The sequence below is a fragment of the Dermochelys coriacea genome, chromosome 4, assembly GCF_009764565.3.
Source record: "Dermochelys coriacea isolate rDerCor1 chromosome 4, rDerCor1.pri.v4, whole genome shotgun sequence".
Taxonomy (NCBI): Eukaryota; Metazoa; Chordata; order Testudines; family Dermochelyidae; genus Dermochelys; species Dermochelys coriacea.
In genome coordinates, this window is record NC_050071.1 from 123,588,562 (window position 1) to 123,611,685 (window position 23,124).

Sequence of the window (23,124 nt, forward strand, 5' to 3'; positions counted from 1 at the left end):
TAATAAGGTATGAGCATCACCTAGTTTCCCCTCAAAATAGCTATAAGAACAAGTCCCAGTACACAGATAGTGTAAAATATGCTCTGCAAGTTACAGTTTGTGATGGGATGTCCACCACACATAAGGCTTGAAGGTGTAAATGAGGCCAATTAACCTTCAGCCGCACCTGGAAGAAACCTAGGGCCTAGGACCTAATTGTTGATGAAGACCAGCTGGGGAAGGAGCTGGGTGAGCTCTATAAAGAGAGGAAGTGGGTAGGCTTCAAGGGGGATATTTGTACTCTCTGATATAAGAGAGAAGAGCATGAAGTGGTAGGGACAGAGAGGACAGGTGCAAGAAGGGCTGGGAGAGTAAAAACCTAGAGCTGCTGGGTGGAGGGACTGGAACCCATAGAGGGTGGGCCAACGTTTCCCTATATGTTACTGTGGGAGTGACACACTAGGGATAGCCTGTTTTGGGATGGCTGGAAGCAGACTTTGATGATACCCTAGGAGGGGAGAAGAACTTTAATGTGACTTAGCTGGAGGGCTAAGCCATGAAGAGGAAAGCACTGCAGCTCCCAGTGCATGAGACTACAGAGTAACTGAGGGGAATGGTGGACTGAGTAACTGCAGGAAGGGTGTCAGACCTTGCAGCAGAGCTAATTCCCCAGGTGAGCCCCAAGAATGTGTTGCTGAGTGTGATGAATAGAGCAAGCCCTGTCACACAGTGTTAGTAAAGCTATAGCTCTGTTCATTTGTGTAAAAGCAGAAGAGCACATTGATGTCAATGGGGCCAGGATTTTACTCCTGGAGCATATACTTCTCTGTGTGTGTGATATTAGTGTTAGAGAGATGTTTGCCAATCAACAGGAGAATACAATATGGCTCAAATGAGCAGTATTTTCCCTTTAAAGAGTTGCAAACATCTTCTGTCTTAAACAAATGAACAAAACCAGAAAGTAAAATGTTAAAAAAAACTTAAGTTCCTTCTAATGAATAGATTATTACACTGTCAAACAATTAAAAAACCCACCATGTGATCAGATTGAACTAATTTCAAATAGAAATCCCCCTTTTCCCCGGTGTATAATGGTGTAAGTTAAAGGCAAAAGGAGTATTTGTAATTGTCTTACAGAGGATGTATAAAGTGGATTTGTTGTATCCCATTAATAGTGTTAGGCAAGAAGATAACTTGAATTTTCCTCATTGAAATCAATAAGACAGGATTATAAAACTGTTAAGGGTAGGATCCTGTCACATTGCATTTTTCAAACTGTTATGACTGGCAGCAGGGAAAAATCCCTGCTGCGGTCTAGAGCTAATGTATCTGAGATGTATCCAAGTCCCTACTGGACAGGTTCCACAGCCTCAAGCTTATGACCATATAGTCTCTCACCAGCAGGGACCGCTGTATCCTGCTGCCATAGTGCCATGGGATTTGCCAAAGACCTACTCCCGGCCACTTGCATAGAATTGTGCTCAGAATCTAAGCTTTAATGAAAAGAAACCCTGTTTCTAAACCTTATGCTTTGGAAGAAAATGTTACACATTCACATTGAGTAATTCTGTACTCCTCAAGCAGTGCCATTAAAGTCAATGGGACTACTCATTAAGGGCTAGATTGTGATACCCTTAGTAGTAAGCAATCCCATAATATTCTGATACTAGGCTGCGTCTGATATCCTTACTCCAGAAGAGCAATACCTTAGTCTACAAGTAGGTTTTAGTGGAACTATTTGCAGAGTAAGATACTGCACACTATGAGTAAGGGTAGCAAAAGATGGTTCTTACTGGCATGTTTACATTTGAACATTAAGAACTTGCTGGTAGCACCATCTAAAGTAAAGGTTATCTGACACTTTCCATTATAAACCTCTCTGTTCAGCTTCCCTTTAAATCATATGAAAACAGACCGTTTTTGGCAGGGATATAGAGCATGTTTTGGACATCATTATATCCACTATGGATTATTGCAAAGGGCCATTGACTTTGCCAGCTGTTATTAATTATTATTGACTCTGGGCACCAAGCACTTGTCTACCTTGGGGGTGATGCAATTATGTGGTATCCATTTCTCAGGGCAGACTAACATTACAATCTATCCCCTACAAATGTTTGAGAGATTTACAAAAAAAATTCCAAAATACCCTGGAAAGCCAGGCAGCTGAAGGATCATTAGGCCAACTATAAAGAGGTCAAAAGGAAAGAAAACAAAGTCATACATTTGAAAAACCTGACGCCACCTTAAAGAAGCAGGGTCTAGCTCTTTCAGCTAACAACTGTGTGAAATGTTAAGCTGTAATTTTCCAAGGGGCAGAAAGGAGTTAGGCACCCACTCACATTTAATTTCAATGGGATTTAAGCACCTAACTCCTGAGGCACCTTTGAAAATCCTAGTTTTAATACTGAAACAATATCTTTTCAATTGATTGACCAGATAAATTCAGTAGCAACTGGTCTACATTTCTAGGGTGAAATCCTAGTCCCATTGAAGTCAAGTAGCTTGCCGTTGACTTCGAAAAAGCAAGAAGTTCACCTCTGCAGATTACTTTTTTTCTCCGTGTTTATATCAAATAAGTTATGTAATTAAAGGTGTGTTTTAATAGATACATATTTAGTGACACATTGTGTGTGTGTGTGTGTATATATATATATATATATATATGTATAATTTGTTTCCTATTTCTGAAAAAATAAAGTTGAACAAAACAGAATTTTGAAATAGGTGTAAGTTAATTTACCCCTCTCTTCCATGGTGGTTTGTGGGATGTACCTCTACAACATATGAATTCCATTTGATGTGGATGGGGGCTCTCAATACATATCTTTGTTGAACAGCAGACTCCAATTCTGTTGTCCGGCTATCTCCAAACTGGACTGAAATTCCAAGGGGCAATGATATAGGGCTTACAAGAGAGGGTCATTAATTTATGTGCTCTCCCATTTGAAATGGCCTATCTCTAAACAATAGGTTGGGTCCTACCAGCAGAACTGATTTATTGGGGGAGAGATTGCCTACCAATGAAGTCACCTGGTATGGATCTGGGATCACCTGAAGAGGTTGATCCAGAAATCACATGACAGAAAAACTGGAAGGTTATAAAGGATAGGAGCTGAAGCATTTGGGGCCTTTGGCCAGTTTCAAGATGAGGAAACCCTGTGTACCTGAATATGGATGACTTCTATGGAACTGGGTGAGCTAGGGTGAGGGGCATTGTGTTCAGGATGATGGTGGTTTTCTATATGATTTGTACGCTCTGAGCTTTATCTACTAAGTGCAGAGCAACAGTGTTAGAATTCTGAGCAAAGTGTCCATGTACTTGTTGTATGTTCTGTCTATCACATGGCCCCTTGACTTGGTAAACCAGAAGGCTCACACTTTCAGGTAGAAGTCTGCGAGAGGGTATGTTTAAGTTTTGGGGGAGATGAGGGGAGTCAGTATAGGGCCCAGGAACCAAGCGGGTCTCAATTCTCAGGACAGGGTGCTAAACAAAGGCTTTGCCTTCAGAGTGTGCCTGAGGATCCCAAGACCAGGACAATGCCTGAGCTCTGCTCAGTCTCTAGAGGCTTAAAACACCTGAAATTTAATGGCTGGGTCCCCTCACAGCAGTCTGGTGAGTAACCAAGAGGGATCTCATGACTGGCCCTGTGACACCCCTTCTCCTAAAAAGTAGTACTTTTATTGCTTCTAGGAATCAGACTTTTCCAAATGTGAACAGAAATGACTAGGTTGTGAGGGGAACCCAAAAAATAAACCAAGTGTGCTCTTCAGGCAACTTTTGTTTAGCATGACTTAGCTGTAGAGACTCCATAGAGACTTCATAATTTGGCTACAACTGAGCCTATTCACTGACTGGCATAGCAGGTGAAATCACATATTTTGTTCTTTACTGTTATTGGTTATATCTTTTCAAAAGGTTGATCACTAGTTTCACGATACTGGTTAGGTTCACTCCTCTGTATATCATTCTGCCCCTGAGTAACTGAGATTGGGTACTAGCTGACCAAACAAACTTGAGTTACAATGGCCTTGATAGATTATTATTATTTTATTTTATTTTGGTGGTAGTTCTATGAATTACCTAATCCTTGCCACAATAGAACACTTCTAGTAGGGAGCTGGAACTTGTTACTGAATCTAGTCTTGTCCCCTCCCCCTTTCCCCGCCGTCCTTCCCATCAGCAGGAAACGCACATTGGCCCTCATCAGAGCATCCAGTGACACTGCTATGTTGACAAGATGCCTGTTACAGGGTGTTGTGGATCTTTATAGTCAGAGCCACACCCTTTGCAGTGGCTTCTGACTCTCCTTTTACGTTATTGCTGGTGATCATGACACTTTATTATTGCAGTAGAATGATATCCTGTGATTATCAGGTGATCTAAACATATTCGCGGGGGTGGCAGGGGCTGATTATGCTCTGGCTTTTTCAATGTCATCTCAAGATGAAAATCTACTCTTGCTTTAATGAACCATTCTATGGGGAAAGTAACTCTGGGCTTTAAAGAAAAAAAAAAAGAAACTAAATCATGGTATCCTGTTTGCATCTTAATAATTCCCACTAAACATGTGCTCAATTTGCACATCAAAACATTTCACCCAGACTTAATTTCCAGCACGGCAACTCTATCTTATGAACAAACTTCTTGTCATCTTGAGCATCAACACGAGTCATAAAGATTCTGCTAGTCAAATTAGGCTCTCAATTTACATCTGAGCTACCCAATTTTCCTCCTGTTAGCAACACCTGGGTGCCACCACTGACTTCAGTGGGTCTACACAGGTGTAACTTTAGTTACACTGATTGGAACTTTAGTAAACAATTTTGTTGATCTATAGAATGCAGCTCACTCTCCCAACTGCATTAGTTCTGCCGTGTTAGGAGGAATACTCAAAATTTATCTTTATCACCAAAATCAGCAGACAGGACTCTGGATGTCATGGAGTTGTATGACTGGAAACCACCTTGAGAGGTCTTCTAGTCCAGTCCCCTGCATTAAGGCAGGTCTAAGTATTAAACAAAGTATATACAAAGGAACAGATCTATTAAGTGAGAAGATAATTATTCTATATAGTGGCATTTTGGAGACAGAAGCTGTACTTTAAGCTGCCCTTCTGGTAAGGCACCACAATAATAGATCTGGTTGAATTTTCATTAGGAATAAATTACCTGACCTCCACAGCAGTCATAATGTAAGATACCATTTGCACAAGTGATGGAAATCATGGTGTGATTTTTTAAAAAAAGAAAAATCTCTTCTCCAGCTTGACAAATATGAATGAACAGACCCTTGGAGGGCTATTTCTAATGAACTGGTGGTAGTTGTAATTACACTAACACCTTAAGGGACCAATCTTTCCATTCTTAGTCAGGCTGAATAGTTTTACTAGATTTACTAGGACAGTAAGGTACTACTCAGATCAAGTAAAGAGGCAGAATTGGGCCCTCAATAAGCAGTCAGGCCCTGAACCATAAAGGGTTAGGGATAAGTCCCAGTTTCAGGCACCACTGAGATTCACAAAACTCCTATTCAGTCACTACTTAACCTTGTACAGAACTAAACTCACTTGACATCTTTAATTTTTGCTGCAGAAGCTCCCTAGGCAACTAAATTTCTGTCTCTGGGCATGCAGATCGCTGCCCCACTCTAGGTGTCTAGACACCATGCCACAGTGTGATCCTCAAACAAGAGGAAGATAGGCAGGGGAACACCTATCTTTCCTGCAGGGACTGTGCTGACAGGTGTGCTCAGAGCACCCCTCCCAGACTGGGCCTCATTCAGCGTTGAGGAGGAGGTGGTACCTCTGCTATAAAACTTTTACCCAAGAGCTGGGATGTGGAAGAGCTGGGTTCAATTCCTGCCTGAGAGTGACCAGTGATTTGGGGTACCTCAGTTCTTGGAGGTCTAATTTGAGACTGGTTAAAAGCATTCAGCACTCTCCAGGCTGAAAATTAGGTGTTTCAAGTTAGGCAACCAACCCACAATGGAGGCACTTACGATCACCAGTCACTTAGCTGGACAATTTACAGCTCTATTTATGGTTCAAAATGATAACTTCTTGGGATTATATTTACTATCCTAATAATCCATCCTTACCCCTTCCAAAGTTACACTGCAACTGAGGATAAATTGCCAGAGTACAAGAACCAATGACTGTGTAAATTTAACTCTGCTGCAGTGCTTCTCTCTTTCATGGTGACTGCACTGTGGTCATGTTTTCTTTATTGTTCCCCAAAGTAGTTACACACATGCACCTACACACCTCTTATCTTGACTAGCTGTCAGTTATTTTGGAGTTCCTCCCACATCCAACTCCCGTGCTGAGCACTATGGGATTTTTATAGTGGTCACCATGACATATTTAATATTGACTATGAATGTGTGTTGCAAGTCCCCATCTGTGCCGTTCCACAGAGGATGAGTTGCCCCCTGCTACTACAGACCTTTGGCTCTTGAACTCAAGCTGTAGCAGCTCATGTTGTTATCTGTGGAAATTCCCGGTGTGCTGGACAAAAGAGTGTCTGTCACAAAGATACTTGACTTTACTGCAGCATTTTGTATGTAAAGTACTGGAAATATTGCAGTCAATTCAGACACACAACACAGTAAATGTTGAGGGCCTAACTCTATCCTGAAGCATGTATGTACAATTCCCACAGGCATATGGAAACTGGAGCTTGCTCTTGTGTATCTGCGGGCAGAACTGTGCCATTAAATTCACAGGGCTACCACTGTAGCTTGATGTCTGCTGCCAACACTACCGTGAAATAATTCTGTTTTAGAGCTCATTTGCTATTCAAATGGTGCCTGATTTAACTGTATTAACTTGTTCAACAGTTGGCTGCTATTAAGGATAGAGAACGTTTCATTAGCAAGGGAATGGCTGTGATCCTAAAATGAAGCAATAGTAATTTTAATCCTTCTGTGACGCTGCTCTCCTCAACACAGGGTTATGAGCTTTGTTTCTCACCCCCAGCTTTGGAGGAGATAAGTTCCCTTCCAAGAGAGCCTCAAATTAATGGATGAGGTGAGACGGGATTATCAAGTGGACAGACTGAACATCTAAATAATGTTAATAGTAACATATAACACATGATCATAAACTAAATTAATGCAAATTCAGTCTGTATCTAATCCACAACAACACGACTCTTCTGAATACTCCTGCCACATTTTCCATACTCTGGACTATGTACGAGAGGTTCTTCATACATCATCTTATTCCCATCTGTACTCTGAGAGAGCCAGAAAAAATGCTGTCATTTAAACTTTACCTTAACTTCAGGAATTATTTGAGTCATACATTCCTTCAGAATTGCCTTAACAGATTGTACCCATGTCTTCTGAATGCAAACAAGTGACATTTTACCATGTTGTAACTAAAGTGAGAAAAGCTACATCACCTCATTCAACCCGCTGTGGGCCAGAATGTGCTGCTCAGACACTGGCCTGTGTTGGGCCAGTTTTGCAGTAAGATGCAATGTGACATGATGCAGAGAAAGGTGACATCAAGCAAGGGGAGGGAGAGGTACACATAGAATCTATTGTTCAATTATCATCACAGTGAATCCTTGGGAGAGGAAATATGAATCTTGCTTTACTGAGCACGTCCACACTTCCCAGCAGTGGTCTGCCTTCACCCCAACATCAAAACAACATGGGGGAAGTGCTAGTACTTTTTCAGACAGGAAAAGGTGAAAGTCTGAGCCAAAGAGAAGTTGTAAAGTAAAGGCTTCTCACTGCTAAGTAACACTCAGCAGCTTTCTTTCTGAAGAGGACATATCCCACGGGGGACAGCATTAGGCAAAATAATGCTTTGCAGCTATCACAGAAAGCAGGCAGACACAAGACTAAAGGGATCAGGGGTGGGATGTGGAATGAAGAAGAAGTCAGCAGACAGCCTTCACCACCAAGTTGTGGTGGCAGAACACATCAAAAAGCAGCAATAGTTGTCACCTGCTGTGTGCACGTTACAGGAGCATGGTGTGGATGTTCAAACATTCTTGCAAACACATATCTGCCAGGGCTAGATGGTGCCAATATTAGGCACAGTCCACAGTAAGGGGTAGTGTGGAGCTGTGGGACCATCCACCTCCTCTACAGGGCATACTAGGAGAATGCCTTCTAGAGCTCCTGGTGCTGTAGAATCTACTACCCTGATGCTGCATATACCCCACTATGGGGTGAGTCTCCCTCCCACACACACAGGTGGCCAACGCTGCTGGTGACTTCATATACATGGAGTCATGCATCTGGGGGAATAGGGAGGGGATGGTCATTGCCCTCCCCAAGACATAAGGGCTTCAATTCTGCCTGGACATTATGGACTGCACAATAAAGGGCTGGAAGAGGAATTATATTTATGGCCCCCACCCCCATCACTAGGCACCTGTGTAAGAATCGGCCAAAATCTGGCCTTCAGAAACTAGTCTGCTACCACCTATTTGGATAGATTAGTGTGCAGCTGATATATGCATCCAGCTATGAATAGTATTCTGGAGAACAAAAATACTCCCCCACACTACTTGTAAAATACTGTCATTTTAAATGATATATACACTAATTTGTATTTTATATACATTAAAATACTACTCATAAAATATTTGTGCATTGTGGAAATAACATAAATCTGCTTTGACTGTAATCAATAGAAATATGTTTCCCAACTATGTGTGAACTGCTGAGGCTGATTAGCATGGAATTAGTGCGCACTAGCTTCAGATCAACAGAGTGTGACAGCAACTTAATACATTAAGTGCCATGTTTTATGGCCTATATTCCCATATGGGTTCTAGTAAAGGTACAGTGAATACAGTGATAAATACTACAGCTTGCTCATCTGAATGGGATAATTACCAAGGACCTGATTCAGAGCAAGATTTTCAAAAGGGTGGCCTAAAATTATGTTCTGAAATAGCCTAACCTTTAAAAGTGCTGAGCACCCATCAGTTCCCAGTGAAGTTAATGAGAACAGCACTGTTGAAAATTAGGCAATTTATTAAGTGTCTAAATATTGATTGAGGATTTTCAAAGGTGCTAGGCACCTAATGCCTATGGACTTGCCAAAGAATTGCCCCTTGTGCCTTTGAAAATCTCTTTAGAAGCTCAACTTTAGGCACCAGTTTTGAAAAGCTTATCTCACTGTATTTCCATGATGCTTAACAACTGTGATCAGTCCATTTTCAACTGCACTCCTGGAGTTGCTTGCAGCCTGAATGGGATGAGTAGGTGATTATGGGGCTAAATTTATCACTGTACAGCTTTTTAGTTACATCAGGCTGTTTCACTGCTCTATTGTATGCTACTTTTAAAACATTTTTTACTACACTGTAATAGAGCTGTCTGAAAATTCCAGTGTTTCCTCATTCTTTTTTGTCAAAAGATTTTGTAGGGGTAAACACTGATTCCTTAATTAGCCTTATGGACTGTGTAAATCGCCGAGCTTCTGAAGGCCTCACAGTTAACTCAATGGCATTTGTGTGTCTGTAACACAAACTTTTGAATGCTTCATTTGGTCAATTCCAAAATTTCAGGGAATGTTCAAGGCATCACTGGCCAGAAGCTTATTAATTTGGGGAAGAAATGGAAAACTGGAAGCGGGGGAAAAAAGGGACCCATAAAGACTCTGACAGCTCTTTAGCACAGCCACAAGCACCTCTGCAATTGTCTATAGATCAAACAACTGTTTGATGGCACTCAAGAATGCCTTCCAGCATAACAATACCCTCCTCTCATGTTGACATGACTATCACCCAGACGGAAAGATAGTAATGGTTGTGATGAGGGAGACGGAACACGGGTGTTCACTCAGTCCCTGGTATGGTGGGGAGAGAAAATGGGGGACCTGTTATGGAGGAAGGAAGGGGGACACACAGAGTCCCTGGCACAAAGGGGGAGTGGAAGGGCATTGTAGGAAGTCCCTGGAAAAGAGGGGGATAGCACACTGGGAATTTGTGGGGTGGCATGAAAGGATGCAGGAAGACCCTGGTGTGTGGAATAAACTCTGCCTACATGAGCTATGAATTGTGTGACACCCCCTCAGCTTCCACCCTTACTATTTTAAAAGCCAAATTCTGGCTCTTTGTTGCTCTCCAAATGGTGGAAGGCTCCATTGTAACTGACCAAGAAGTTTCCACACAACTTGCACAGCCCTGATATCAGGAATAGAAATCCTCCAGATGGGGAGGTCACATGGGCCCCAGAGATGGGGAAATCAGTCGAATAATCTATGTGCTAAAACATGAACGTGTCTTCTGAACCCCAAGCTTGAACATTTCACCATGTTATATACAGATTTCATGAATTTTTTTGAGGGAAGGGGGAAGCAGGATTGGGGTGAATCACTTGCACCCCAGTTTTCCACCTGACTGCAGCTGTTTGAATATATGTGTACATGTCCTATGATACTAAATTTTTCCCTTTATTACTGGAACTGATTTTTGGAGGTACTGGGGACTGTCAACCTTCATTGATTTCCATTGGGAATTTGCAGGCATTCAGCACCTTGCTGCATCAGGCCCTCAGTGTAAGTACTGAGGACCCGTCCAGCTCCCAGAAAAGCTGAGGGAAGGATTGGGCCCTCTGTCACCAGTCTCAGTAAATGCAGTTCTTATGGTAGCTGGAGAATGGTACATTATTCCTTACACTCAAGCTTTGTTCAGTATAGCTGAGGTTGACAAGGTATTAGCATTTACTAGAACTATGGCCCAACCACACATTTTTAATCCACTCTTTCACGCATTGGAAATGCTGGAAATGCACGTTTCCCCACTGCCATGTAACAACCGAGGGTTCACCATCATCCCAAATGATTTCTACTATTCATGCAGCCCTAACTTTGCCCCTTTGGTTGGATTTGTTCATTGCACTATTGTGTTGGTTCCATAGCTGTGAACATTTAAGGCTGTTTGTGAAACATATATTGTAGGTTTTAAAAGTAGTAAGGTCTCAGGATCTCACCCTGAAGTCAGTAGCAAGATTCCCATTTTTTTCATAGAAAAAAAATTTATGTCACTGCGAGTTCTATTGGACCTTCAGAGTCCACTGCTTAAACCCATAAGGTGAAAATTTGTCTCCACAGAAGTCAATAGCACTGTCACTGACTTTAATGGGGCTAGGATTTCACCTATTATTTTGCATCCTACAAAACGGTTATAGTTTCATAGGTGCACAAATATCATAGTTCAATTAACTGAACAAGGAAAAATTAGTGTGACTTAACCCATAAAACATTTTCAGCTATTAGTAAGTAACTAGAGGAAGAACTCTGCAAAACAGACACTGATTTATATTACTGCTTTATCTTCTTCACTCATGCCTGGCAAGTATCAGCACTTTCATTTTTTTAAATTAAAAATTAGGAAAGTAATAAACTACCTGAACAAATTTATGTTCAGGATTTCATGTATTTGGGTCAATTCTTTGATCACATTAATTTCTTAGATGTAACAGCTGATAGGATCACTTACAGTATTTAATAGAAATACTTGTACTGGTAGCCTCCCATAAGTTTTGGGACATATTTACTAAAATGTTTACTTTTGCCTGCTCTACCTAGAAAAAGCAAACAACCAGCAATCACTTTATCTCAGTGATTGTGTCTCATCATCAACTTTCTAATGCTAGTCTATTGGTCTTTCATTGGAACAATGGTGACATCCAGTGGCCAGCTCAGAGAATCACAGACTTTGTCTCTATCAGTTTTCCTAAACATTCAGAGGTGCTGGAACAATTTTTATAGTGGGATTGCCAAGAAGCCATTGAACCAAACTGTAAACCCTGTATATAATGGAAACCACTTCAAGCCCGGGGGTGCTGCAGCACCCCCAGCACCACTAGTTCCCAAACCTATGCAAACATTTGGAGCTAGTGATTCCCTTCCAAACTAAGAAATATTTCACAGCTGCCTCCTCCAAAGATCTCTAAGTCTAACCATGAAGAGATGAAATTCTGGAACTGACACCATACCAGAACCACCAGTTACCTAGTCAGTTTCAAAGTACAAGCTTTAATAATAGGAAGTATACAATTTTAAATACTCACAATACAATAAGATGAATGAACCTGTCTTGCTGAGGAAAGCTTTTCCACACAAGGTTGAATTAGGAAAAGGCACTGGCTTAAAAAACAAGTCTTGCAAACAGTACTTGATGAAGAACCTCTTCTTGAAAAGAAACCTGCATCTCAGAAATAGCACACTATAAAAAACCAAACATTATTCTAATACAAGGCTTGTAAAACTGGAATAGCACTTACCTGTATCCAAAGTGACACAGGCATTAGGAACTCACCCTCCCTGCAGCAATCAGCTGTTGAATACACAGGGCTGTCTGTAACTCTTATGTTTATAATCTCTCTCCCACCCCACCTCAACATATACACCCCTCAACGTACTCCAGTTGGCTCAGCTTTCCAACGGTGGCTGCGTGTTACCTGCTAAACAGCTTGCCAAGCATGAAAAATCCCAGCTTCAGAAATAGCTACAGATAATGTTCAGTAACTGCCACATCCTACTTCTGGATGTTTCTGGGCCCTTCTAGCAAGTTGCTTTACCATACAGGTCTGCAGAGACAGAGCAGTGGATGTGTTATTCCTTGACTTAAGCAAAGCTTTTGATACGGTCTCCCACAGTATTCTTACCAGCAAGTTAAAGAAGTATGGGCTGGATGAATGGACTATAAGGTGGATAGAAAGCTGGCTAGATCATCGGGCTCAATGGGTAGTGATCAATGGCTCCATATCTAGTTGGGAGCCGGTATCAAGCAGAGTGCCCCAAGGGTCTGTCCTGGGGGCGGTTTTGTTCAATATCTTCATTAATGATCTGGAGGATGGTGTGGATTGCACCCTCAGCAAATTTGCAGATGACACTAAACTGGGAGGAGTGGTAGATACGCTGGAGGGTAGGGATAGGATACAGAAGGACCTAGACAAATTAGAGGATTGGGCCAAAAGAAATCTGATGAGGTTCAACAAGGACAAGTGCAGAGTCCTGCACTTAGGATGGAAGAATCTCATGCACTGCTACAGACTAGGGACCGAGTGGCTAGGCAGCAGTTCTGCAGAAAAGGACCTAGGAGTTACAGTGGACGAGAAGCTGGATATGAGTCAACAGTGGGTCCTTGTTGCCAAGAAGGCTAACAGCATTTTGGGCTGTATGAGTAGGAGCATTGCCAGCAGATTGAGGAACGTGATCATTCTCCTCTATTTGGCATTTGTGAGGCCACATCTGGAGTACTGTGTCCAGTTTTGAGCCCCATACTACAAGAAGGATGTGGAAAAATTGGAAAGAGTCCAACGGAGAGCAACAAAAATGATTTGGGGCCTGGAATACATGATTTATGAGGAGAGGCTGAGGAACTGGGATTATTTAGTCTGCAGAAGAGAAGAATGAAGGGGGATTTGATGGTTGCTTTCAACTACCTGAAAGGGGGTTCCAAAGAGGATGTATCTAGACTGTTCTCAGTGGTACCAGATGGCAGAACAAGGAGTAATGATCTCAAGTTGCAGTGGGGGACGTTTAGGTTGGGTATTAGGAAAAACTTTTTCACTTGGAGGGTGGTGAAGCACTGGAATTGGTTACCTAGGGAGGTGGTAGAATCTCCTTCCTTAGAGGTTTTTAAGGTCAGGCTTGACAAAGCCCTGGATGGGATGATTTAGTTATGTTGGTCCTGCACTGAACAGGGGGTTGGACTAGAGGACCTCCTGAGGTCCTTTCCAGCCCTGATATTCTATGATTCTATGATTTCCATTGCTTCTGTCCCTTTCTTTGGGTTAACTCTGCAACTCCCCCTCAACCACCACTGCATCATAAAGCAGGTGGTTTACTGTGATGTTCCCCTCTGGTGTTATATAGATGGGTGAACTGCTAGGCCACTCCAATTCTTGACTCTGGGAGCCAGCCTTACCCTGCTCTGCTGTGGGCAGCTCATGCATAGCCTCTGGCATGTAAGCTGCTCCCAGGTATTTGCAAGTGAATGACACTAGCCAGTATCTCAGTCCCAGGCACAACCCTAAGAACCTCTGTCTTGCAGTGTCCAGTAGTGCCCGCTGGACACTGCAAGCTTAGAAGAGTTCATCAATTTAACAAAGAAATTGATATATACCAGGCTTGTTCTCCCAAGGGGAGCCCCTGCCATGCTTCAAACCAAACACACTGCTTCAGGTAGAATAAACACAGATTTATTAACTATAAAGATAGATAGATTCTAAGTGATTATAAGTCAAAGTATAACAAGTCAGATTTAGTCAAATGAAATAAAAGCAAAACACATTCTAAGCTGATCTTAATGCTTTCAATGGCCTTACAAACTTAGATGCTTCTCACCACAGACTGGTTGGTTGCTCTTCAGCCAGGCTCTCCCCTTTGATCAGCGCATCAGTCGCTTGTTGGTGTTGGTGGTGTCTATAGATGTAGGGGGAAGAGAGAGAGAGCATGGCAAATGTCTTTCCTTTTTATCATGTCCTTTCTTTCCCCTTTGCTTTGCCCCCCCACCCCTTCAGAGTCAGATGAGCATTACCTCATTGCAGTTCCAAACTGAGCAAAGGAAGGGGGGTGACTCCCTCAAGAGTCTAACAGATTCTTTTGTTGCTGCCTAGGCCAGCGCCCTTTGTTCCTTTGAGGCTGGGCTGGGTTTGTCCCATCCACACCCTGATGAGGTGTTGCCCCTCTGTTTCTGGAGAGTTTTTATCTGGGCTTGCTTTAAGCCATCAGGATACATTTTCAGCCTCATAACTATATTCATGAAATTATAACCTATAAAATTACTATAACATTACTGTAACAATTACTATAACATCACTATAACAACCATACTCAATGCATCATGAGCCTTCCAAAGACACCCAACATGACTTGCTTTGGATACCACACAATCATTTTACAAGGATGAACATGGGGGTGCTGGGTGTTCCCTCGAGGTACAGAGAGTCACAGTTACACAAGACAATGGAGAAAATTAGGGTCTTAGTCTATATGCAAGTGAAATTTTCAGTTGTAACATTCAGTCAGATAATGGCAGAAAAAGTTGCACCAGCAATGAATTTGGGTGAATCCTGCCATTTAAAGTGTATATGGAAAAACTTACTTTCAAAAGGCAATTAGAAGTATAATTAGTTTGGTTCCTCAGAAACAACTGGCCTAGTGCAAAGCAGGCTTAAGATCCTGCTAAATCAGAGTGCTCGTGTCTCGCAAGTAACTTCACAAGCTGTAGGGCAATGGAATCAGGACTGTGTAAATGATATTCAAAGGGGAAGTGTAATTGCATTAACTGAAGAGGACAAGTTATTATAGTTTGATTTTAGAATGATAATGACACAACCTTTGAGCTAACTGAAATCTGGCTCTCCAATAATTGAATCTTGTATTATGCCTTGTCAGAAAGGAAGAGGTTAATGCTGGCTGCCCAATCACACCTGGACTTGGACCTTGCTCCTATGCTTCCATCACTTAAAAGGAGCTGATTCTCTGGCAAAGTGCTCTACAGAAGGAGGGAGATTCCCAGCTCTATAAAATTATTTCATCCAGGACCCCACAGAAGCTCCTTCAACAGGATTGCACTGGTTCAGAGGGATTCTGGGGACAGGGTAAATGGTGCAAGGAGTTGTAACCAGATGCTCTTTGCTCAGCACACATTAGAAATTCAAGTAGCAGTTACTGCTTCTTGAAGAGCTCTTGACTTATGTTGAACCCTGTACTGCATGTACGGGGCTCATTCTATGACAGGATGGCTCCAGGAAATGAGGCACTAGCAGAACAGTGATTCACATGGAGTTTCCAGGTCCTATTGTCACTGCCCTGCAAAGATTAGTGTGGGAAAATGTGGTTGGACCCCTTAGCAATCAGATTCAGATTTAAATTGATTTAAATTATTTTTAGGAGTCTCAATTCACTACCATTTTCTGGGCTCAGAAGGCAATTTTATAAAATGTCAAGATCATCAGGTTCCTTTCTTACCATCTGCAGAAATAAAAACCTCCCCCATCCCTTAGGGTTGTAAGAATACACATTTGTACATGACAGGTCTCTTTAATTGTCTTTGACCAATTAAATAATAAGTTTGTCCTGCCGAGACCAGAACATTTCCACTTAAATACACATTAGTTATATTGGATTTCACAAATTCTACTTTTTGACGTTCAAGGCATGACAGAAAAGAGAAGAAAGGTTAAAGGCCTAGGATTCTTTGGTGCCCATGGTCTCCAGTTACTCAACCTGGAGGAGTGCGAGGTAACTCAGGGAATTTCAACTTGCAAAATTTCTTGTGATAGATGATTCTGTGTGTTGAGTGGGTGGTGGAGTATTCCCTTAACATCAGGGGATCAGGGGTGTGGGGGCTTGCAAGGGCTATAGCCACCCCAACATTTGCCTTATCCTCCCATAATTCCTCCTCCCAGTGCAAAGATCAAACATTATGCAGAAGTAAGGCTGGCATGATATGGTATTGCCACCCTTACTTCTCCGGTGCTGCATTGCCATATGTAGGGAAATCCCCTTTCAAAATCAGTCTCTGTGTGCCTCAAGTACCCAATAATTAGAAGCTGGTTTCAAAAACTTAGATGAATTCAAAAACTTAGTCAGTGGGAGTGCTGGGATTAGACCCTCAATATCTCCTGACTTCTAGCCAGGTACTTCAGCTACAAGACCATTTGCCTAAAAATGGCATTGCATTATTGGGTGCACAAAAAATGACTCTCAAGGCCCTAGATGATCACCAGTGAGTATGCACATGGTCTCTGTAATATTTCCCCTCTGCTTCTTAGACTTCTGCCAATTAAATTAGACATCAGCAAAGTAAAGCCCCCACTTCTGCAGACCTCTGAGACTGTGCAGAGTCCTACTGACTTCAGCGGAACTCTGTCTGAATACAGGAGTCCACACCAGCAGGACCTGAGGTAGGGTCTCTGTTTGCTCTCATAATTAAAGGAGCATGTTAAAAATAATACAGTACTAAGTCAAAGTCAACACCCAGACTAACGTATGGCACAATAACTGTCTATAAAGCTGAAATATCCTTGAAGTCTGCCTTTAAAGCCCACTAAGTTGAATGCTTTTGAAAAATCTCACTGTTGATTCTCAGCTGCCCAGAGATTTGCTCAGTAACTATGTCATCTATTTTTCCTATATTCATAACTATGTTCAGATTCCTGGAAGAGTTCAAAGGAAATCTGAGCACATCAAAATCAGAATGCATTTATATAATGTTAGGTTCCTGTTTAAGTTTCCACTCTTACGATCAGCCCTTTAAAAAGAGAGAATAACATTTACCTACCTTTGTAAAATGCTTTAAGATCTTTGGCTGGATGGAACATGCTGTGTAAGTGCAAAATATTTTTCATTAAGGAGCCCTTAGTGAAGAGCTTTTGCTTCCTAATCTATATATAAAAAAAAGACGTGTACATATGTCTGTGTGTACATCTCTCTATTAACAGTGACTGACTTATTTCTGAAAACCAGTGTTAATTAATATTATTCAGTATTTATATTGCACTAGCCCCTAGAGGCCACTGCAGGTGGGCACTGTACAAACATAATGTAAATGACAATCCCTATGACAAAGACCTTACAATATTGAAGAAAGAAAAAAAAAAGACAAGGCATAACAAGTGGTGGGACGAAGATGGGTTGGGGAGACGGATTACAAATCAGTATAATTGGATCTGAACAATTCTTAGCTGATCACAGCTCTCCCCCTGCCTTAGCCCAATCATTAGAATATAAATTCTACACTGATGTGTTATCCCAGCTTTTATTGCTTAAAACTATTTGGAAAAATGGGCCCCCCGCATCTCCCTATTTACCAGTGCTCTTGGAGATAGAGTAAGATGTTTTATTTTCTGTGTGAACAGTGTCATATGTAACACAGCTAGAGGGCAGCAAAATTCCTTGTAAAGATATGGAGTACCTTAGATTTGGATTATTAGATTTAAAATATTGTGTATAATTTAAATTTGGAAATGAAGGAAAAAATCTGATTAATGAAGTTGCTACTCTGTTCTGAATTCAGCTGGTTCTTAAGGATTGCAGGTGCATCAAAAATGCTTAGGTGATTTAGGCATAAAGGCCCTGAATCAGCAGAACACCTACCCAAATGTTAACTCTCACTGAATGGGACTTAAGTTTGTCCTTAAAGTTAACCCCATGCTTAACTTGATTTGCTGAATCAGGACCAGAATATAGTGAGGATAGCCAAATAGTATGAACCTAAATAGGTTTAGATTCACGTTGGGGAAATATCCAGTATCATAGGTGTTTGTTAGAATCAGGTGAGGGGCTCAGCCATGCAGTGTAACTTTCTTCGCTCAGCCCCACATAGTGTCTTTTCTCCAACAGGACTTGCTTTCTAGCTGCCAGACAAACCCTGCTTTCTAACAGGGTTCAGGTTTCCTCTGCATGGTGGTAGCTCTTCTTGGGGAGGAATGAAGGGAAGAGACACATAGGTCTGCAGTTTCCTTCAGCATCCAGTTTAGCATCCAGTCATCTAGATAACTGAGTGAAGTCCACTATTTTCATTATCTTCAGAATCTCAGCTAGCAGGCCCTGTGCCACTTTCTAGATGCAACTGGCTTATGGCCATGGTCAGAGATCCTGAAGAAGACCCTATCAGCATTTCCAGCTATTCCTAGCAAATGGAGGTATGGATAAAGGGTTCTCTTTCCATTCCAAATATTTCAGAACCTGTATGCGAAGGGTTCAGAGGAAAGTAATGGATAAAGGTGCTGGACCTAGTGATGTTAAAACTTTTGAATTCTCAGGCTAGATTACAGGATTTCATGACATGACTCAACCTCTTGTTACTCTGTGACATTCTGGGCCTGCCTTTCAAGTGCATGTCTATTTCCCAGATTTGTACATGCACATTAGATGGGCACCTATCTAGCTATGTGTTACAAAATTATACCTACTAAAGGACAGGAAAATTGGCCCCTATATACCTTGTGTTACATTAATTTCCATGTTATCATGATGTATGTTACCACCATAGAAGACTTAATCATAAAAGTCCATTCTTTTCTCTGGTTCTTCAACATAGAACCTTAATTCAATAATCTTTTGAATGTATTTTGTCTGTGTTGAACAATAGAGACCAGATGAGTAGCACCTTACTCCAAGAGAAGTTCTATTGACCTAATGGGTTTGTCTCAAGCTTCTGGTTCTCCTAAATCTGAGCAAGGCTATTAGAATGTCGACCCATATTAGGATCCTAGCTGAGCTATTTCTGTACTTTGGATCAAATCCTAAGGTCCTTGCTCAGTTTTCACTCAGTCCTTTTTTAAAGGTAAACTTCATCAATTTCAATAAGAGTTTGCCGAAGTATAAATACTGACTAAGGCAATTAGCAATTGGCCTTGGCTTTCTGAGTTGGCATCCTGAGCAAGAAATCCTTATTTTAATTTTGTTTATCTTTCAGATACTCTGTGCTCCTGTGGGTGAAATTGTTTCCAAGCTGAGGAGAGGAATTGAGACCACTGCCTAGGGAAGAGGCAGAGTGGATTTTTTTTTTTTTTTACCATTTCTTTGTAGTGCTATTGTTGCTTCTACTGTATAGCCAATTAGGATGGAAGAAGATAGCTGGAGACATCCAAAGACCTTCACCAGTGATAGGGTAGCCAACGAGTCTAGATAAGGGAAAAGTTTTTTCCTGACAGATATAGGTGAGAGCTCACTGAAGAAGAATTGAGCAGAATGGACTACAGGATTCTGGGCTATTCGATGTATCGGCACAGTGTGAGGCCCATAAAAGAGAGCAAAGAACAAAAAATAAGAGAATATGGCAAGATGGAGGGAGAAAAAGAAAGAAGGAAAACAAAGCAAAATCCAATGAGAATAACAAGGTACCTCTGATAGGGTGGCCTGCCCCCAGAAGGGCTGAAGGCCTGGAGGTGGCTAGTCTCTATCCAATTAGTAAGGCTCTCTGTTTGTCATTGAAGACTTTACGTGACCACAGTGACTTCTGCAGAGGCCCGTGAGGCTGGCCTGGGAGCAGACTGAGCAGCTCGGACAGCTCCTGAGCTATTCGCACCAGCTGTTGCTGGGGTAGTCTCAGGCCCTCCTGCCCCCAGCAACAGGAGTTTGGGTGTGGCGGGGCTCAGGGCTGGGGACTGTGGTGTGGGGCGGTGCTTACCTGGGATGGGGGGGCTCCCCGGAAGGGCGACAGAAACTCCCCTCCCTCAGCTCCTAGTGCCACGTACCTCCTCCACCCACAGGCACACCCCCCCGCCACAGCTCCCATTGGCCGTAGTTCCCAGCCAATGGGAGCTGCAGAACCGGGATTGGAGCAGAGTGGAAGCAACATGTGGAGCTAGGAAGCTGGAGGTCACTGCTTCCCAGGAGCTGGGTGGGGAATCTGCCCCAGCCCTGCCAACACCGCCCCCCACCCAACACCAGCGGTGCCCCCCCATACCACGAGCTCCCCAAGCACCCATGGTGCCCCTGTGCCATGCCCCCAGCAGCCACAGTGCCTCCAGGGCCCCCCCCCAAGTTTTAGTCAAGGGTATATAGTAAAAGTCATGGACAGGACACAGGCCATGAATTTTTGTTTACTGCCCGTGACCTGTCCATGACTTTTACTAAAAATACCCGTGACTAAAACATAGCCGTACCAATTAACCCTGTCTGTCACAACTGGGATAAGGTCTGGGGTTCATGAGTAGAATGAGATACATATGGAGGAGCTATTCTCCTATAAAGAGCAGCAGGAAGCTGTAGAGAGTACAGAGAATGAGAGACTCCTGCAGGGAAGACTCTGAGACTAGGAGGAAATTAGGGAGGCTGTAGCTAGGAAGGAATGGGAATAGTCTGCTAAGGCAGGAAGGGCCCTGAGACACCAGGGGGAATTAGGGGCCAAACCCAGTTTAAGGCTGTGGAGGAGACTTTTATGTTTTTGTATTGCAAGTTAATAAACTCCTAAAGAGGCCTCTTTTCATTGGACTCATGAAAGCCTATGTGGAGTTTATTAAAGAAGCCCCTTGAAGGGGAGGAAACACAAGCAGGGCACCTGCAGAGTGTCCTCTGGCCATGAGGGAGCACCCAGGAGACAGCCAGCCCAGTGTCATTACCACAATCTTTAGTTTCCATAATCATTTTGGAGACTCCACCTTTAGAATTGTGGTACAGATAGATATGCTCGTATCAGAGGAGAAACAAGAGATTCCTGCCCCCAAGTGGGGAAGGTGGGACTCTGATAAAAGAATGGGGTTATTTCTTCACCCAAGGAGCTTAATCTTCACTTTGGGTATGAATTCAATCAAAAACATTGGATCTTGGAAACAGCTGGCTCTCCACATTCTGTAAGAGAGCAGAAGCCACTTCTCATCTTGTCAAAAGAAAAGGGAGGAGGAAATTAGGACAGGTCTGATCAATATTCTCAGACTTTCAACTAATTATAAAATAGCTTAGAGAAATTAAATAAGATAATGGAAACTTAAGAGGCAGCTAATTCCTCACAATGAAGGTTGATTTCAAATGACCCGTACCTATTTTTTTTTTACTCTTGCCTATATTTTATTTCCTCTACTTGTATATTATTTCCTCTGATTGAGGGGTTTAACAGTTAGTTAATATTGTTATGGCAGGTTTCAATAGGTAACAATGTACTTTTTCTTAGTGTGCAAGCAAATGTTCAGTTTCGGGAAGACATGGCGTGTTGTTACTTTAATTTATCATGAAAGGGTCTGCATAGATGGAGGTGTGCAAAAAGTAGGAGAGTTTCCTCTCTCATTAGAGTCTTTGGACAGTTCTTGAGTCTCTGAGTTCTTGAGTCAGAATAACTCCCATGGAGCCAAGCATTGGTGTTGGGCTGAGGTTCCTGAGAGAAAGAATTGCCAGCATGATGATTTGAATACCTCTGTTCCAGGACTGGCCTATGTGTGTAAATAAAACTAGTTACGGCTAGAATTTACCCATACTCCACATAACTCTTTTCTCCTCCACTAGGAAACTGACCTGAAAGGATGTCTGCTACTATTTGGAAAAGAAGGAATAGTATACATGTTTAAAGTCCTTTATTTTTTGGCATTAGTTGGAGAATCTGATAGGTTTGGGGCGTGAATTTGTGTTTCCAGATGCTCAAATAATTATGATATTAATAATTAGAATGGTTGTTTAACTGAACATTAAAATATCCCATAGGTCAACCAATGGCTTTTTTCCTCAGGAACATAATTAACTTTCCTTGGAAGTTATGAATATATTTTCCTGTTTCCATTCTGTATGAAGTGTGGTGGTAATTAGGGTTAAAAGAATCACAATGAGTGGGTGCTCTTATTTCTTTACTGAAAGAACAGTGAATGTGGGTCCTCATCCAGTTAATACTTCAAAGTAATTTATTGTCCCATCTTTCCTTGTAGATAAAGATATTTAATTTCAACTCAGCTTGAAAAATGGTAATTAAAATATCTTGTGGTATAAAGGGTGTGAATATGTCCATCAAGAAGGGAAAATGCATAAAACAGAAACAAATATTTTCCTTCAAGTGACTCATTTAAATAATTAATTGCACAAAAGTCTACAGGGAAAAAAGCATGGGATTGGTTCTACTTTTCTTCAGTAGAAGAGGAAAATCTCATTAAAACATTAGACATAAATAAAGAAGAGAAGAAGGGCAGGTTTATATCTGTAAGATGGAATTGTGAGGACCAGATTTGTAAAGGTATTTAAGGCATCTAAATGCCTTTAAAAAAATCAAGCCCCAAAGACACATTTACTTGTCAATATGGCCCAAATGTTGGACAATTATCCTTTTTATCAGAATATATTACCACATTGCAGAATTTCAGCCCTGTTAGTAGTTGATACTTGAGTTATGTATGAAATTGGTGTCTCAGAAAGATCCAAGTCCAGATGAGATTGTTTATCTTCTATATCTTAATGTATTTATTAGATCTTCATTTAATGGGCTCAGTTACCCTCCAAGGGGACAGATCCTTTACATTTTATCCACATAAGCAATATAGAAGGATTTCTTGAATCCTCACATTGTTTCTGTCTCATGCCTAATGCCCAGCATGACCCTCAAGTTATACATTGTCTTGCCTATCCCACCTGTGGGGCCTGAGCTGATAGGCATTGTCTGAGCACATCTAAATCCACACAAAATGGTCGAGGAAGGCAATAAAAGCTCCTTTAACTTTTAGTCCAGTGATTA

The 23,124-nt window shown here is 41.8% G+C and overlaps 1 long non-coding RNA gene across 1 annotated transcript; it reads left to right on the top strand.

Annotated features, from left to right (window-relative positions):
• Positions 1 to 287: 287 nt before the first annotated feature.
• LOC122459944 lies at positions 288 to 20,022 on the top strand. Its single transcript, XR_006280932.1, has 4 exons — positions 288 to 652; positions 2,953 to 3,175; positions 18,501 to 18,613; positions 19,390 to 20,022. It is a non-coding gene; the product is annotated as an uncharacterized LOC122459944 (long non-coding RNA).
• The last annotated feature ends 3,102 nt before the right edge of the window (positions 20,023 to 23,124 follow it).